This window comes from Papio anubis, chromosome 6, assembly GCF_008728515.1.
Source record: "Papio anubis isolate 15944 chromosome 6, Panubis1.0, whole genome shotgun sequence".
Taxonomy (NCBI): domain Eukaryota; kingdom Metazoa; phylum Chordata; class Mammalia; order Primates; family Cercopithecidae; genus Papio; species Papio anubis.
The window spans coordinates 144632178-144649746 of NC_044981.1; the positions used below are offsets into that span (position 1 = coordinate 144632178).

At 43.6% G+C, this 17569-nt stretch overlaps 1 protein-coding gene and 1 pseudogene across 11 annotated transcripts in view; one reads left to right on the forward strand and one right to left on the reverse strand.

The window, feature by feature from the left end:
* Positions 1-17569, forward strand: part of CEP85L (centrosomal protein 85 like) — a 238224-nt gene that overhangs the window by 112317 nt on the left and 108338 nt on the right. Inside the window, exon 1 of one of the 11 annotated variants that reach the window (XM_021937945.2) lies at positions 1864-6928. The exons of the other annotated variants lie outside the window; for them this stretch is intronic. The gene's annotated coding sequence lies outside the window, so the exon portion shown is untranslated. Of the gene's footprint in view, positions 1-1863; positions 6929-17569 lie in introns of those variants that run through there. 11 annotated transcript variants of the gene reach the window in all.
* On the reverse strand, positions 1363-2374 carry LOC103884074 (annotated as a pseudogene).

Here is a 17569-nt window from a genome sequence, read left to right on the forward strand (position 1 = left end):
CAGAAAGCTACCAATCAGAGGCTGAAGTGAAGTTACAAAGTTAACACCCTATGCAGACGTGTGATTGGTTGTGAAAAGTGACCGTTCAGAGGCTGAAGTGAAGTTGCAAAATTACACTTCTATGCAAATGAAGACTTGGCCCATGACCAGCCTGAGTGGTTGCAGGAGAGGACCAATCAGAGGTACTTTCAGTTTTTCATCTGCCACACAGAAAGGGCAGGGCAGGTGGAGGGCATTTGCAAAGGGAGCAGTAGCCTCTGATGCTTTTGTTACTTGGGTGTGAAAAGGGGATTTTTAGTTCTAGGAAGTCAGCGTGAATTGGCCTTAGGTTCCCTGCCTCCAGACCTTGTTCTCCTGCCTCAGCTCTAGTAAGTTTGCAGAAATTAAAATTGTTGGAGGCATAGTTTTATGTCTTTATGGACCTCAGTTTTACCTTCAGTATGTATCATTCATTCATTCATTTTTGCCATCATTTTGCTTCTCAGCCTGGTAGAGAGAGTATGATTGCTGGACCCTTAGCCAGCTGAGCTGAACTGAATTGATTTTAGAGATGTGTGATGAACCCATGGACCTGGAAAGGCTCTTGTCACACAATTACGAATGTAGGTGGTATGGCTCCGATGACCGGAGGAACACCAGAGTCCTTTGTCTTGCACCGGCTTAAATAAAGCGACACGGACGCATGTGGAGTGCTTTTAAGGAGTAGAGAGAGTTTAATAAGGGGGAAAGGAGGAGGCTGCCCTGTACAGAGATGGAGGGGGTCTCCAAGCTGAGAGGGGGAACTTCGAGTGTGGAAAACAGCTAGTTATATTAGAAGGCTGGAGGAGGCAGTGTCTGATTTGGGGCCCAGGGGATTGGTTTGACCAGGTATGTCATTCACGTAACCCACCAAAAAAAATGGGCCCTCCCACCCTAGCCTTTTAGTATGCAAATGCAGGGGGCTATGATATCCTATACACGTGGGGATATGTGGCAGTGGCCATGATGCTAGGCACTTGTGGTGACAAGAAGTCGAGGCAGGAATTGCCATACTGAATGGACCCAGTTTCAAATGGCTGGCGTTTGCATATCAAAGCTTGCCGGCTCAGCCCTTGGAGCTGTTTTTCTGCTAGGCAATGAACGTTTCTGGAGCTGCTTTAAAAGAAAAAAACCTTGCCAAGGCCCCCTTGTCCTATCTGCTTGAAATAATTCTTTTTTTTTTAATTTGTAAATGTTTATTAACTGTCAGTGACCGAGATAGGGGAATCAGATGATGGGAGTTTGCAGCAGGCAGTGCACGTTGAATAGGAAACAGAGTGAGGGGAGCTTGCCCAGGACCCATTAGTGGTGGGGAAAAGCAGATGGAGATGCTTATAGTGGTGTTCTGCATGCGCACACGCGTGCATGTGTGTGTGTGTAAATGCAGAGAAAAAAATCTGAAACACCTAGAACTGACCTCAGTAATCACATCTGGGGAGAGGGGAGGGTAGTGCTGTTCTATGCAGAGAATACCTGACAGTATTTGTTTTCTGAGGTAGGTGCATGGATACACAAGCAGAAATATGCATTAACTATGTCTTGTTCATCAATGAAAATGCAAATATCTAACAGGATGGCACACTGTAAGAAAATACAACGAAAATGCTAATACCAAACTCTTGGCACACTATAAGAAAAATGACGCTCAACTTTTTACTGTCGTGAACTCCAGCTTTCACTTGCTATACGCCTGATGGCGAGGGGTTTACGGCCATGCCCATGCTGGTGAAAGGTCACCAGGTTCGGTTTCTCATCATGGGCATGCATCCTATCCCTGAGGGGAGTTATTCATCATCTTCCTCAGGGTCGCTGATCTCTTTATAAATCATTAGATACTTTCTCTCTTGCAGTCTGTGGATCCAGACATATTCCCCCTTTTCTTGGGTCCAGATGTCTTATTAGACTTCTCAGAGGTACTTTCTTTTCCCGGGGGACACAGCTGTTTCCCATCGCTTCATGAGCCAGATGCTTCTGGCACTCCCTTCAAATCATTTCCTTCCTCTGCTGGCTTCTTGGGCATCATCTTTGGAAAGTTTCCATGTAGCATGCCGAAAGCCATCTGAGGACGTTCTTCCTGATTCCCACAGTTTTAGTCTGTATCAAAGTCATTCCCTGGAATTCTGCGGCCCATTTATTGTACATGAAAGGTGGGAGGGTGGCCTAGAGACCTAGTTTAGTCATGGTCTCATAGTTTCTCTTCATATACACATAGGTGATTTTCTCTGAGTTCTTCAGCTTTTCCCACTCTTTCTTAGATAAGTATCTGGCAGTATCATTGAAGGCCTTGTTTGTGTCTCTTCTCTGATATCTGAGCATCATCCTTGGGTCTCTTTGCAAAGATGCTGCCTCCGTTCATAGCGTTGGGAGCAGTCTGACCTCGGAGACGAAGCAGCCATGGCGAGGTCGGCAGCAGCAGGGGCAGTGAGGGCAGTGGCCAACTAATTTTTTAATAATTCCTGTAACATTCTCCTCTGAGATGTCACCCTAACTGCTGGTTAGGTGTTTCATTTAAAAGTGCACAGGTGCCTCCCACTTCAGCTGTAAGGACATCTAAGGCCCGTCTATTCTGTGCTCCTACTGAGGCTGAAGAGTCTATAGATTGTGGTTGTGCCTCTGTGGCCCCTACAGTTGCTTTCCATCTTCGCTGCATTATAAGAGAGATATTAAGTATTGATCTTTCAAGGAGAGGGAATGCCCATAAACCAGAATATACCTCTGGCTGTAGAATTTCCCATCCATGGTTTTTCTAAGATGAGATTGTCATGTGCATGCCCTCCCCAGTTAAATCTCCATGTAAGGGCATAGAAATGATAGATCTCTTTGTCCGACGTATTCAAAATGGTACAGTTTCTAGAAAAAGTTAGGCATGTCCCCAGATGATGCTGCCATCTTGGTAGAATTTAAAAATAATAAGTTGGGAACTACTGGAGCTATAGTACAAGTTCTCTTCCAATGCCTTGGGAGGGCTAAGTGTATCCAGGAGCCACAAAGAAAATATAGCCCTGTTCCTTGAAGGGATGGTTCTAAGTTGTGGCTTGTGAGAGACACTGGCAGATTTTTCTCATATCTTAGAAGTTTCCTTTCTTTACGTATAACAGAGGCATCCTTGGGATAAAGATAACCATATTTAGTCATTTACGATGTCATTTGGATTTGACATGCCAAGTGAAAAGGGTCCACCTGACAAATGGAGTTTTGAAAAATTAGAGACGAAATAGGGCCCTGGTGAATATCTCAGATGATTTTTGTGGCAAGGGCTGTCAGTCCAGATGTCTTCAGTTCACCCAAAGATCTGTAAGCTGCCACTATTAGCAAACATCATACAAGGGTCTGGAATTCCATGGGTAGAGTGGAAGTTTGGAAAGACCCATGTGTTATTTTTTACATTATAGTCAAGGTGGTTACTTAGAGCATGCCACTCCCATCGGTACTTCCAACCAGAAGGAGAGGCTAGATTCTGAAAGCCCCCCACTAGGGCTTCTATCCTTGTAGATCACCCTTGTTGCACTCTCCTCAAATCTTTGAACTATCAGCAATTACAAGTGTGATGTTAAAATGTCTGAGATCTCCCAAGTATGATCCTTCCCCACTGCTTTTAAAGCAGAGGGAGGCATTTGCTATTACTCAGTCAACTTTTCCAGGCCTGAGGGTGTGAAGCTTATCTTTGGGAGAAAGTTCTTTGATGCTGGGGCAAAGTGTTCTCCCGGGAAGAGTTAGTCACCCAATTGAAAGTGTTCCCATACCATGTCCCATTTATGCCTGGTAAGTCTTTAGGCGCTAAAGGTAAAGCCAACAAAGGGAATCCTAAGATGCTGAGTTCCAGGTAACTGTAAGTTTCCTTAGTGTCACTGAACTGAGCGAACCACTTAGGACAGACCTGACAATTAGTCTTGTTGTACAAATGGGTCATGGCAGATATTGTAGGAGCTAAATGGTGCGATGTATTACGAAGTCCAGTAAAAAGTCGTAACAGATTTAGTGATAGTAAAACTCTCATGTTTACTTCCTGTTAGTAACCGTTATTCCTGCTGTGAGGTTAATAATTAAGCCAAATGCTGTAGTAATTGAGATTCTCTCTCTGACATTCCACCCTGGGGGTGCTGCAGTATATAGTTCTACTGCAAATAGCAGAGTGAGTATAGCAATTCCTGCAAGGAGTAGTAGTAAACAATTTCCACCAGAAAGAAGTTCTGATATTTGGCTCAAAAGGAGAGGTAGAAATGACAAAATGTATTTGTTGAGGTAGGGGTGAGACTGCATAAGATGATTAGTTCTCATTCAGTTACTTATCTTTTGTGATTTTCAGCTTAAGATCTGTTTTTTCACATTGCTATTCAGGACGTTCCTCTGGGCTGTCGGGGGTTGCTCCCTCAGCTCTCCAGGCGTTGATTTGAGTGTGATGTATCTATGAGTCGGTTGATTCCTGTACCTTTTATTGTTGGGTGAACTGGAAGAAGAACAGTGTAATTACAGCCCTTCCTAAGTTTGGGCTTCGGGAGGGAGAGAGAGAAGGGAGAACCTTTACCAGTACCAAATCTCCCGGTTAAATAGAGGTGTCCCTGTTTCCTGGGATTGGGCTTTCGCTAATTGTGCTAATTCCTGTTGGAAGTGAGCCAGAGAGGTTACATGCTTAACTAGCTCAGAAGTTTCCCGATCTAATAGAAAATCATTGGTAAGGAAAGGGTGTCCATACAGCATCTCAAAAAGGCGAAGACCTAATTTTGAAGGGGTTTATCTTACTCGTAGTAAGGCCATGGGAGGAAGAGTGACCCAAGGAAGGTGAGTTTCTTGGGACAATTTTCTGAGGTGTCTCTTGATAATATCATTAGTTTTCTCTACCTTTCCTGAGGATTAGGGTCTCCAAGCCCAATGGAGATGATATTCTATGCCTAGTGCTTTTGAGACCCTTTGTGTGACAGCTGCCTTAAATGAGGGCCCATTATCACTTTGTAGGTACTTAGATGAAAGCAGGGAGTTATTTCATTAACTAACACTTTTATTACCTCAGAGGCTTTTTCTGTACGACATGGAAATGCTTCTACCCGCTTAGTGAAGGTATCTACCCATACAGCAGGTATTGAATGCTCTTTGTCTTTGGCATGTGGTTGAAGTTTGTCTGCGACTCCTCCCTTGGGTATCTTTCTGTTCTTTGGGTTTGAGCAGGAAGGAGTCGCCTGTTCAGGGGATTATTTTTAAGACAGACTTCATAAGCATTAACAACTTGCTTGATTGTTTTTAGTAAGTTCTCGCCTAAAAACAATCTCTGGGCATATTGATGAGTTTTATCATTTCCCAAGTGAAAAGCTTGGTGAAGCACTTTAAGGACTTTCCATTGGCTGGAGGCTGGCACGTGGAGTTAGCCGTCTTGCGACTGTAGCCATCCTGAGGGCTGAAATGTATACCATCGAGAAGTGGCCCATCGTATTTCTGTGGGTGAGTACTGAGGTTTAATTTCTCTTACGGAGCCTTCCCAGATTAAAGGGGTTTGATTGAAGTGTGTTGTCTTGAGCCTTCCTTGCCGCTGACTTAGCTGCCTGATCAGCTAATCTATTTCCTTTGGCTATCTCATCTGTTCCCGTTTGATGTCTCCTACATTGCATCACTGCTGTTTCTCATGGAAGGAGAACTGAGGATGATAACCTGTGATACTTTATAGGAGATCCATTGGTGGTAAGAAAATGCCTTTCGTTCCAAATGACAGCATAAGCAGGGAGAACCAGGAAGGCATATTTGGAGTTAGTGTAAATATTAGCTACCTTTCCTTTGCTTAATTCAGTTGTTCTTGTAAGAGTGATTAGCTCAGCTAATTGAGCGCTTGTGCCTGGAGGGAGTGACGCACTTTCAGTGATGTCATGTAGAGTGACTACTGTGTATCCTGCCTTACAGATCCCTTGTTCTACAAAAGAGCTCCCATCTGTCAACAGGGTCCAGTCTGGGTTCTCTAGGGGAGTTTCCTTGAGATCTTCCCTGGCTGCATAGGTCTGTACTATGATTTGTTCACAGTCATGCTCAGATTCCCCAGTTTCTTCCTGGTGGAAGGCGGCTGGATTTAGGTGAGAACAAGTCTTTAATTGGATGTTGGAACCCTTTAACAGCAGGGCCTGATATTTAAGAAGTCTGCTATCTGTTAGCCAAAGGCTCCCCCTAGAGCGCAGTAGTCCTGCCACGTGAGGTGGGGCATAAATAAATCATTTTCCATGGTTAATTTAGAGGCTTCTGGGACCAAAAGAGCCACTGAGGCAATGGCTGGGAGGCATGCTGGCCATCCTTTAGCCACCAACTCAAGTTCCTTACTTAGGCAACCCACACTGGCTGTTGACCTGGGCCTGTGTTAATACTCCCAGGGCCATTCCCTTCTTTTCTCATACATACAGATTGAAGCCCTTCCCTGTAGGAAGGGTGAAAGCTGGTGCCTTAAGCAAGGCTTGCTTCAGCTGGTCAAGGTTTGAGCTTCAGGTTCCCAGGTTAAAAGATAAGTTTTAGCTCCCTGAGTTTCTTTTATGAGGTTATGTAAGTTTCTTTTATGAGGTTATATAATGGACAGGCTATTTCACCACACTCAGGTATCCATAGTCTACAAAGTCCTGTAATGCCCCCAAATCCTCTGAGTTGCTTGAGGGTTTTGGGGAGGGAAAGGAAGAAATAGTCTCAACCCTCTCCTTCCCTAATGCTCTGGTCCCCTCAGACAGCACTAGGCCTAGGTATACTTCACTGAGGTTTTGCAGAGCTGGGCCTTGGGTTTTGAAACCTTATATTCTCTGTTAGCTAAGAAGTTGAGAAGAGCTTCATTGCCTTCCTGAAAAGCATCCTCCGTTGGGGCACAGAGCAGAATATCATCAACGTATTGCAAGACCTTAACATAAGGATGAGAGAACTCAGAGAGGTCTTGTGACAGTGCCTGTCGAAACAGGTAAGGACTATTTCAAAATCCCTGAGGCAGCACCATCCATGTTAACTGGGCAGTCTGGCCGGAGGGATATTCGAAGGCAAACAGGTATTGAGAGTCAGGGTGTAACGGTGTACAGTAGAAGGCATCCTTTAAATCTAGGACTGTAAACCATTTAGTTCCCTCAGATATTTGAGTTAACAGGGTATAGGGATTAGGGACCACTGGATGAGTTGGAACTACAGGTCCATTAATGAGGCAAAGGTCCTGAACTAGGCTCCATTCCCCATTGGGTTTCTGCGTTCCTAATATTAGGGTGTTGCAGGGGCTGTTACAGGGTTTGAGGAGGCCCTGCATCTTTAGGTTATTAGTAATGGCTTCTAGCCCTTTCCTAGCCTCTGGCCTTTGGGATAATATCTCTGGTTAGGAAAAGAAGATATCCTTAAGATAGATCTGGACTGGCCTAGCAGTTATAGCTCAACCTATTCTTCCTTAAGTTGCCCACACTTCCAAATTAATGTTGGCTTCCATCAGGGGGAGACAGAGTTTGTCCTGGGGCTGTAAAGATGCTGCAGGCGCCCATGCAAGCTAGAATGTATCTACCTAATAAAGGAGTGGGACTTTCAGGCATGATTTAAAAGGCATGTTTAAATAGTAAGTCTCCCCATCTGCAAAAGGGGTTGAGAAAAATATCAGGTTAGTTTTTCCTGATACACCCCTTATGGTAGTGCTCTGGGAAGAGGGGGACCCTGAATTAGAGACGAGGAGAAAGAGACTCGCCCAGTATCCAGAAGGAGATCTACCTTCCTTCTTTCAATTTCCAGAATCCCTCAGGGCTCCTGTGTTGTGATGGCAGTCTGAGCCGCTGGAGCTAGGGGTTTAAGCCCTGGGACCCATCAGTCGTACTGGACCATCTGTGAGACTGGTTCTGAACCCACTGACCTCTGCCTCTGGGGGCAGATCCGTCTCCAGTGGTCTCCGCCACAGGCTGGACAGGGTCGAGGTGGCTTCGTCTTGCTGCCTGGGCATTCCTTCTTAAAATGCCCTGACTTGCCACATTGATAACAGCTAGTGGATGCACCTCAGGGATCCTGAACTTTACAAGCTTGCGACGCTACTACTAGAGCCTCTGTTCTTCACTTGTATTTCCTCTCCTTTTCTTGGACCTCCTCCTGATCCCTATTGTAAAAGACTGAAGTGGTTATTCTCAGGAGGTTCTCTAGGGTGCTATCTGGTCCTATAGCTTGTTTCTATAGTTTCTTTCCAATATTGGGAGCTGACTGTGTAATAAACTTGTCCTTCAGGATTAACTGTCTCTCAACTGAATCAGGATAAAAAGGTGTGTTTTATTAGTGCCTCTCCTTAGCCTTTCCATAAAGGCTGTGGGATTCTCATCTGGTTTTGATCTATCATAGATAGAGTAATCGAGAGGTTTGGCCCTGGTCTTCCAGAGGCTCTCTAATATAGACCTTAAGAAGTGCTTCCTTTTCCATTGATTTCCTGAGTTATTGGAGTTCCAATCAGGGTTATCTGCCGGAACTGCTTCCCTTCCTAGTGGGAATGGAGTTTCCACTTATTCCTTACTTTCCTTGTCTCCTCTTTTTCTCCTTGGTCTGCTATAGGAGGCATGTTGCTCATATGCATATTTTTCTGCTGCCTGTGGAACTCTGCCGGCTTTTCAGCCCCAGTGAGGGTCTGACTTAGCAGCAATATAACATCCCTCCATGTGAGATCAAACACCTGAGTTAAATTTTGGAAAATTTCTATATACCTATTGGGGTCATCAGAAAATTGGGCCAAGTGTCTGTTTGTTTGCTTAAGGTCCTGTAATGAGAAGGGAACTTGAACCCTCATGGCACCATTCCTGTCAGGCATTTCCTACAGAGGTAAGAGTGAAGTGGGGAGAATGGGATATACTGGAGATAGTGGAGCTGGAGGAGCTGATAGTATGATTGGAGGCGGACTGGAAGGATTGGGACATTCAATAGCTGTCTCAGATTGCTCCTCTAGAACCTGCTTTAGCTCTGGGGAACTATTCCCTGTGGCTGCTAAAAGAACTGGGTTGGTTGTATAGAGCTTGTAAAGGTCTGGGCTGTTTCACAGGGCAAAGAAAGTCTATACATAGGGGATCTCAGTCCATTTGCCCTTCTGTTTGGAGAAAAGATCTAACTGTTGGATAATGTTAAAATCAAGGCTCCCCCCGGCAGGCCAAGTTTGTCTGTCCTCAAGATAGTAAGAAGGCCATTCCCTTGTGCAATAGAATATGAGTCACTTTTTCCTCAAAGGCTCAGGGTTGAAGGAGTCCCAGTGGTTTAAAATACATTCCAGAGGAGTGCATGCTGAAGACGATCTGTTGCCCATCTAGACAGAGAAGTGAGAATAAAAGTGTCCTTTTAGTTTCCTTTTGGTGTAAGACTCAGGGTGGAGAAGAAAACAGTAGGGGGCATTCCCCTATTTTCCCTCCCTGGTTCCTGGGTCCCGGCACCCAGTTAAATGTGCCGCCCATGGCTGTAGGTGTGACCCTCCAAGCCGTGGCACCAGAGAAACTAGACTTTTGAGGCCTAGTCACACTCACCGAACTAGTCCTAGTCCTCTGCTTATTATTTCACTTTGACCTCCTAGACTTGAAAAAAAAAAAAAAAAAAAAAAAAAAAAAAAAAAAAAAGATCTCAGGGAAAACTGTGTAACTGGGCAAGGCCCCAAGGATTATGCCAGATTCAACTCTGTATCCTGCTATTATGGCCTGTGCTAAAGCATTTACCCTTAGAAAAATGGTTCTAGTTAACTTCTGGACTTAAAATCCCCTTACTAATTAAGTACTGTCTCAGTTGGAGACAGAAAAGGTGAGTTAAAGGAATGTAGGAACCAAATGTCTGTTTTCCTGCTGATGGAACAATATTGAGACTAAAATTTGGCTATGGGAGACATTTAATTCCTAACTGTTGAAAGCAGAATTTTCCCATTCCTGTAAGAGGCTTAGAGCCTGATTTCTAGCAGTGCAAAAGGAAGCTGCGGTGTTAGCATTGAAAAAAAAAAAAAGTGCCTCATGTAGAGGATTTCTGATTCCACTAGGTGGCACTGTTGGCTCAGAAATACTATGTGCTCCTCAGACAAGTGGTAGAGAGACCTGGAAATGCATTGTGCTCTCCAGACGAAGGGGCTGAGAGAGAAATGCTCACTGTCTGGGAGGAACCCTCTGTTGTAGAAGATTGCAATTGCGTTCCTGAGTTAAACTCCCGGTTACTAAATTCCCATACAGTCGACACAACGCAGAGAGAGTAAGAGACCGTGGATAGAAAAGGAAGGAAAGTTTCGTGACTGAATAGCTGAGGATTCTCTGCCAGCACCTGAAATGGGCTGTTGGACGCTGGGTCTAGTCCAGAGGCCTTTGAATCACACCAGGGTGTACCCTGCCCAGATATGCTGAGTTGCCTCAGAACTTTTTCCAGCCTTGCGCAATGGCGAGGTCTCCCCATGAAAAAGGAAACTGATTAGAATTCCCAATGACCTGTGGGTATTGGGGGGTTCTCCATGTTCTTACCAGCAAGCCTCACATCTGAGTCTTTAGAACAGCAGCCAACGATAAATGTATCTAACCAGCAGATGGATGCCTTTTGATTTTAAAATAGAGGCCAAGAGCACCTTGGAATGATAGAACAGATTTTAAGCTCACTTGTATAATCACCACTCCAACAAATGTTGTACCTCGGATTCCCGGCCAGTGCACCGAAATGATACGGCTCTGATGACTGGAGGGCAACACCAGGTCCTTTTCTCACGCTGGTTTAAATAAAACGACATGGATATATGTGGAGTGGTTTTAAGGAGCAGAGAGAGTTTAATAAATTGGCGAGAAAGAAGGAAGAGGCTCCCCCATACAGAGACAGAGGGAGGGGGGCTCCAAGCTGAGAGAGGGAACCTTGAGTGCAGCAGAAAACAGCCAGTTTAGGAGGCTGGAGGAGCTGGTGTCTGATTTCCATAGGGCTCAGGAGATTGGGTTGACCAGGTATGTCATTCATGTAACCCACAAAAATCTGGCCCTCCCACCCTAACCTTTTAATATGCAAATGCAGGGCACCATGATGTTCTACAAACGTGGGGAGATGTGGGGGTGGCCACGATGCTAGGCACTTGTAGTGACAAGAAGAAAGTGGATATCGCCATATTGAGTGGACCTATTTTCTAATGGCTGGCATTTGCATATCAAAGCTTGCTAGTCCGCCCTTCAAATCATTTTTCTGTGATGCAAGAAACGTATCTGGAGCTGCCTTAAGAGAAAAAAATCTCTATCTGCCTAAAATAATTTCTTAATAACTCCTATAACATAGGGAGATTATTGACTCCTTAGCTGTCCAAACAGTGCAGGTAGATTAAGGACAAGATTATCATTATCTGTCCTATCATAAGGTAATAGTTTTTTTTTCTAAGAAACTTTATGTTTTCAAAACTTACATCCCATGACAGTTTGATTTGTAAAAATTTTTGTAGGAGAGAAGTAACACTTACGGCTCTCTACAGGTCAACTGCCTGATGAGACTTAATCTTAAATTGAAACTAGTGTGAGATGTCCAGAAAATAGTAGAGTTGAATGACATTTTAAAAGGCAGGCAAGAAAAAAATTCTATTTTTTTTTTTTTTGGTAAATATAAAAAGGAGCTGTTTTGGTTTTTTTTTTTCCCCTGACCAGCTTCCTGCCCACCCCTGCCCCTTGACTGAATTGGAAAATATTTTACTTTGCATTGTTGACCTCTTTGAGCCATACATCAAATTGTCCTTTAAATTGGTGGTAGTCTGGCTAGAGATCAGAATGCCTGACTTTTTGTTTTTTTAAAAAACAGCTTTTCAGCCAGGCATGGTGGCTCACGCCTGTAATCCCAGCACCATGGGAAGCCAAGGGGGGGGGCAGATTGCTTGAACCTAGGAGTTCAAGACCAGCCTGGATATCATGGTGAAACCATGTCTCCACAATAAATACAAATACTAGACAGGTGTTGTGGCACATGCCTGTAGTCCCAGCTACTTGGGGGGCTGAGATGGGAGTATTTCTTGAGCTCAGGAGGTTGAGGCTACAGTGAGCCAAGATTGCACCATTGCACACCAGCCTGGGTGACAGAGGGAGACTTTGTCTCAAAAAAACTGAAACAAAAAACCAGTGTTAGAAAGAAGTGCTTGGTGCCGCAAAGAAGAAGTAGCACTCAGGCAAGAAGTTTTCTCAGCAAGGCAATTTACTTCTACAGAAGGGTGCTGCCTGCATCAGTCATGCTCATGAGCACACCTAACAAAGGAGAGAAGGGTTTTTATTCCTAACACAGTTCCTGTTTCTGTGTCCTTTCCCCATTGGCTGGGGTTGGACCAAACAATCTAAATTAACCCCACTGGCTAAGACTTAAACCTTTCTAAGTATGGTGAACACACAGTTTGCTAAGAGAGGAGGGGAGGGAGAGACTGTCTGTTGCTAAGGTGGGAAGAGTTGCCTACAAAACAAGTTCAAGGCATGTTTCGATATGTATGGGTTCAACAGAGTTGTTCACAGAGTGACAGGTTTGCTAGTTACAGATTAAGCTGAGGAACAAGCGCTCATTACAGATCAAGCAGAAAGGGCTGTGTACAGAGCAAGAGACCAAGGGAACTTTGAAGAGGAACTTACTGTCCTTAACAGTTTCCCCCTCTTGATTTTATAGTTCGTCGCCTTCAAATTTGTTTAACATATTTTAGATTTGTTGTTCTTCTTATTCGTTTAGGAGTAGGAACTTATTTGAGTAGGGTAGAGGAGAATCGAGAGGGGTTTTGGTGAGGGCTTTTTCTATAAGCCTTTGCACTAATCTACGAATGCAAGCTATGATGCAGCAACCTACAAGAATGAGTACACCTGTAACAATTGCAAGGGGAGTAAAGATTATGAATCCCTTCCATTTTCTAAACCATTTTTTCCATGAGACTAGAGAATAATTCTAGAATTCTATTCTAGAATTTTTGGCTAATTCATTTGCTAGGGTGGTAAGGCTCTGTAAGGCTTTTGTAATTGTTCCATCGGGTGCTGTGTTGTTAGTGATAAAAGCATTGGGCCCGAATTATGACACAGACCCCACCTTTTTCAACTAATAGTATGTTCAGGGCTATTCTGTTTTCCCAGGCCATCTGGCTGGTGAAGCCTAATTGTTCAGCTGTTCCTTTAATGGCATCCCTAGTATAACTGACAAACTGCTGTTGATTATGGTAAATGTAATTTATCCAGTTTACATTTTTCTTTATAGTTACCCACAAGAACAATATAGATTCACATCCTTCAGCTATTTGATTTTGGGCTGTAAATTCATTTGGCACCCCTGTGGAACTCCAATGGCATTTATATAAATGTGAGGGTCAAAGGACCTGTGGGGGGTACTTCTTTTTTCATGATTGTCCTTTTTGCTTGGTTGATGAAATGCCAGAGTGAAAGGGATTGCCGATTGGATTAGAGCACAAGTGCTGCTCCAGTTACTTGGCAGAGTACCCAGTAGTGGTCCACTGTGGTACCACCATACATCCGCTTGGGGATGAACAAGGGCAGACTGATTGGTTAGCTCTTGAAAAGGCTTAGATTCACTGCATCCCATTAGACTCCCAAGGAATGCCAAGTTTTCCCCTTGCTGTGAGACATGAGGTGAAATTGATATTTGTAGTAGGGGGTTGGATAGCCCTCAGGGGCCGACCTGCAGGGCTTTTCACTTCTGGGAATAGGAGCAAGAGGGTTTGACATGCCTTATTGTCCCAGGCCGTGGGATTTTGGAAGAGGGCTACCATACAGTTCATGCCCGGTTGGTCAGAGGATCATCCGAGTGGAAAGGGGACAATTTGGGTTTCTGGCCTACCTGTCGCACAAGCGTAACAATTGCTTTTGTTTAGTGTTCAGATGGAATATTTAACCCATTCCAGCCGGGCATTTGCATCTTGGTACCGTGTTTCAATGGCTACAGTTGGCTTTAAATCTTTAATTTTTACAATGGGTAAGTACTGGGTTACAATGATTAGATTGGCAATCAGAGGGGACGGCCCCTTTGGTGAAGTGTAGTTATGGTTTTAGGGCAGTGCAACCCTGTGAGGAGGTCCAACTCTGATGTTTAGTAGTCCATAGGACATCTGCCCACTGAGAACATAACCCCCAATTGCCTAACTCTTCCTCTGAGAATTCCCACCATACACAAGACATGGAAGTATTCACTCTTTCCACAGAGGGGCAGAAGTACTTTTCTGCACAAGCTAACTGTCTTTGACTTTGGAGATCTCCACAAGGTAAGACTAGACAAGCATAGTTACATTAACAGTAAGATATCCTTGAGTAGCTAAGGGGAGGAGAAAAAGACAAACCCATTTGAATGTTAGTTTTGAGGCTGTTGGTCCTGGAGTGATGGTCCATGACTTTGCCAGAGGTGGGGCCTTCTTCACTCAAGTGTGGTGGGTTCACCCTTTTTCGGCTTTCCGGACTGCTATTTCAGTTGTTAGGAGCACCAGGTAAGGTACTTCCCAGGTGGATTTGAGCTTTCCCTCTTTCCAACCTTTGACAAGGACGTAATCTTGCTAGGAGGCCTTGAGTCCTGAAGGAGGAAAGAGACAGACAGACCAAGGTCTTTTTGAGGGGGACAGTTCGGATTCTTGTTAAGGCAATAGGCAGGCAACTTGTCCATGGTAATCAGGTTTCCAGAATTTATTTGGTTAGGTGATTTTTTTAGAGTTTGATTCATTTTTTTCCCTACTTTCCCTGATGAGGACAGGTTCCAGGGAGTATGATATTCCTATTTTATTTCTAGTGCCTGGGTATATGTTCTAATAGGGCTTTGACTGCACTACTGGCTGTTGTCCTTGGGAAGGGGAGAGCTTCTACCCAGTGGGTAAGGTGGTCTACTATTACTAGTAAATACTTGAGGTGGCCTATTGGGGGCATTTCAGTATAGTCAATTTAGACTCTTTGGCATGGCCTTAACCCTGGATTTCTTCTCCCGGGAGGTTGTCTTTTTAGGGTTCATTGATTAGTTTTTCTGCACACTGTGCAACTGTCCACTACTTACCTAGCGAAGGTGTGTATTCCTGTGCACCCATAGACTCTAAGGACTGCATCACATACAGCTTGAGGACCCCAATGAATTCCTTGATGAAGCTGAGACAATATTTCTCTCAAGAGGTTTAGACAACATTTCCCTTCCATCTGGTAATATCCACTTTCCTTCTGGGTTTTCTTCAGCTCCTAATTTTTTTTGCATTTGCTTGAAGGGGAGGGAAGTTAGAAGTGTTTGGCAGGGGAAGGTGATTTAAAGGGTAAATAGTTTCTGGCTTGTCTCCTGTAGTTTTTAGGGGATATAGGATGACAGGCACCTGCCGCCAACACAGGGCATAATTTATTTCCTCCTGGGAAACAGGACTATTGTCATTGACATATTCTATTAAAAGTTGAGAAGTCCAGTCCTCACTGGACTCAAACCTTGGCCAGAAAACTGAAGGCTTGAGAATAGGTTCTTTGGTTTAAATAAAGCAAAAATATTTTATTATTTGTTGCTTCTTTTTATGTTTGGTGCTTTCATTATCTCGCCAATATTTTAACATGAGACCTAGAGAACTATCAGAAGGAATTATATTGTCTGTCTTTTCCTTTTTATTCCCTGCCTTGTCTGGGGTATTTCCCATCCTGGAAGTTTTAGGTGCTTCTTGAGTCTTCCTGAGTCAGTGGAGCTCAACCTCTCCTAATAGAAATTTCTTGCAACCTTTCTCTAGGGGCTCAACCCGAGTTTCCTGAGTGTATGTGGGGCTCAACCTCTCTTTACTAGAGATTTCTTGCACCTTTTCCCTGGAGGCTCACCCCCCCGCCCCGCCAGTTGGAGGTTTCTTGCACGCCTTTGCTTTCGCTTCGTCCTCTGGCCACTTCCCTCGTAGGAATTTAGGTCAGTATAAACCCTCGATAGAAAAGCTACCCTAAGCCTTATCAGGTGACCACAGAACCATGGATCCGGACTCCACACTCACTTCGCACTTAATTGTGTGTCTCATTCACACACTTTCAACCTCCAGGATGTCCTCAACACCAAGGAAGTACTTTGCTGCCCACCCCCTGGCTTTTCTTACCTTGGTCTGTGCACAGAGTTATCTCGTCACCATGGTATCTGTACTATAGGCTTTTTCTTCTTGTGTTGCTGAGAGTCTGGGTTTATTCTTCACACCAGGTGGGTTCCGATTCCCTACCCCTGAGGCCACTGCAGTGAGGCAGCAGGACGCTTCTCATGAGAGGTGACTGGAGACCCTTCCCCGTAGGAGAATGGTATCCCAGACGAGTTCTTCTTCTTCAGCTCGGTGCTGCAAAGAAGAACCATCTCTCAGGCAAAACAATTTCTTAGCAAGGCAATTTACTTCTGCAGAAGGGTGGTGCCTGCCTCAGTAATGATCACAAGACCACAGGGAACAAAGGAGAGAAGGGTTTTTATCCCTAAGGCAGTTCCTGTTTCTGTGTCCTTTCCCCATTGGCTGGGGTTGGCCCAAACAATCTAACCTGATTGGCTAAGACTTAAACTTTCTAACTATGGTGAGCGTTCAATTTGCTAAGAGAGGAAGGGAGGGAGAGACTGTTGCTGAGGTGGGAAGAATTGCCTACAGAACAAGTTCAAGGAATGTTTGGACATGTCTGGGCCGACAAAGAGTTGTTTACAGAGTAAGAGGTTTGTTAGTTACAGATTAAGCTGAGGAACATGAGCTTATTACAGATGGAGCAGAAAGGGCTCCGTACAAAGCAAGAGACCAAGGGAGCTTTGAAGAAGAACTTATTGTCCTTAACACCAGCTTTTCATCTTGCTTTATAAAAGCATATAAGAATAAATTTCTTGGTTTGTTATTAATGGTTGCTAAGAGACAGTGTACAAAAAGGACTTGTATATTCCTATAATTATTTTAAATAAGTGATTTTTTTCTGTCTGAAGATTTGAAATAGCTTCTGAAGATATAAATATGAAAATATAAAATAGTGAAGAAAACAAGGTTATTTGTAATTGTGGTTAGATCATAAAATGAGAACTAAGATTTACACAGAATTGCATACTATTGCTGTTATGTACAGTTGCTGAAAGAATAGGTCAATCACTTGCCTATATGGAAACAAACAAAAGTGTCTCATTATCGAGATATAACAAATAAAAGCACAGGAAAGCATGCTTTTCATGATACAGATACCTGAGGTATAGTTCTCCTAATGTTCTTGACAATTATTTTTGTGTGATTATTTCTTATAATTAGACTCTATGCAGATACTATAATACCAAAATAGGATTTAATTATTTTAGGTGTGCCTCTTGTATACATTTAGCTGGATTAAAAATATTTGGGCAATGCTTGTCTTTTGAATGGCCTTTCACTTACTGTGATGATTGTTATATTTTCATGCATTTTTTTCATGTATTTATCACCATATTGTATGTTTTCTATTCTGCCTTTCTCAAGTTTTTTCTATCTTGCCTTCTTTTGGTTGACTCTTCTTTATGCCATTTCTTTCGTCTATTAGAAGTTATACACTATCTTTTAAAAAGTTAGCTTTATTGTGATACAATTAACATACTGTATAGTTCGCCCATTTAAAGTATACAATGTTATGTTTTTCAATGTGTTTTCAGAACTATGCCACCATTACCACGATTTGAGTTTAGAACATTT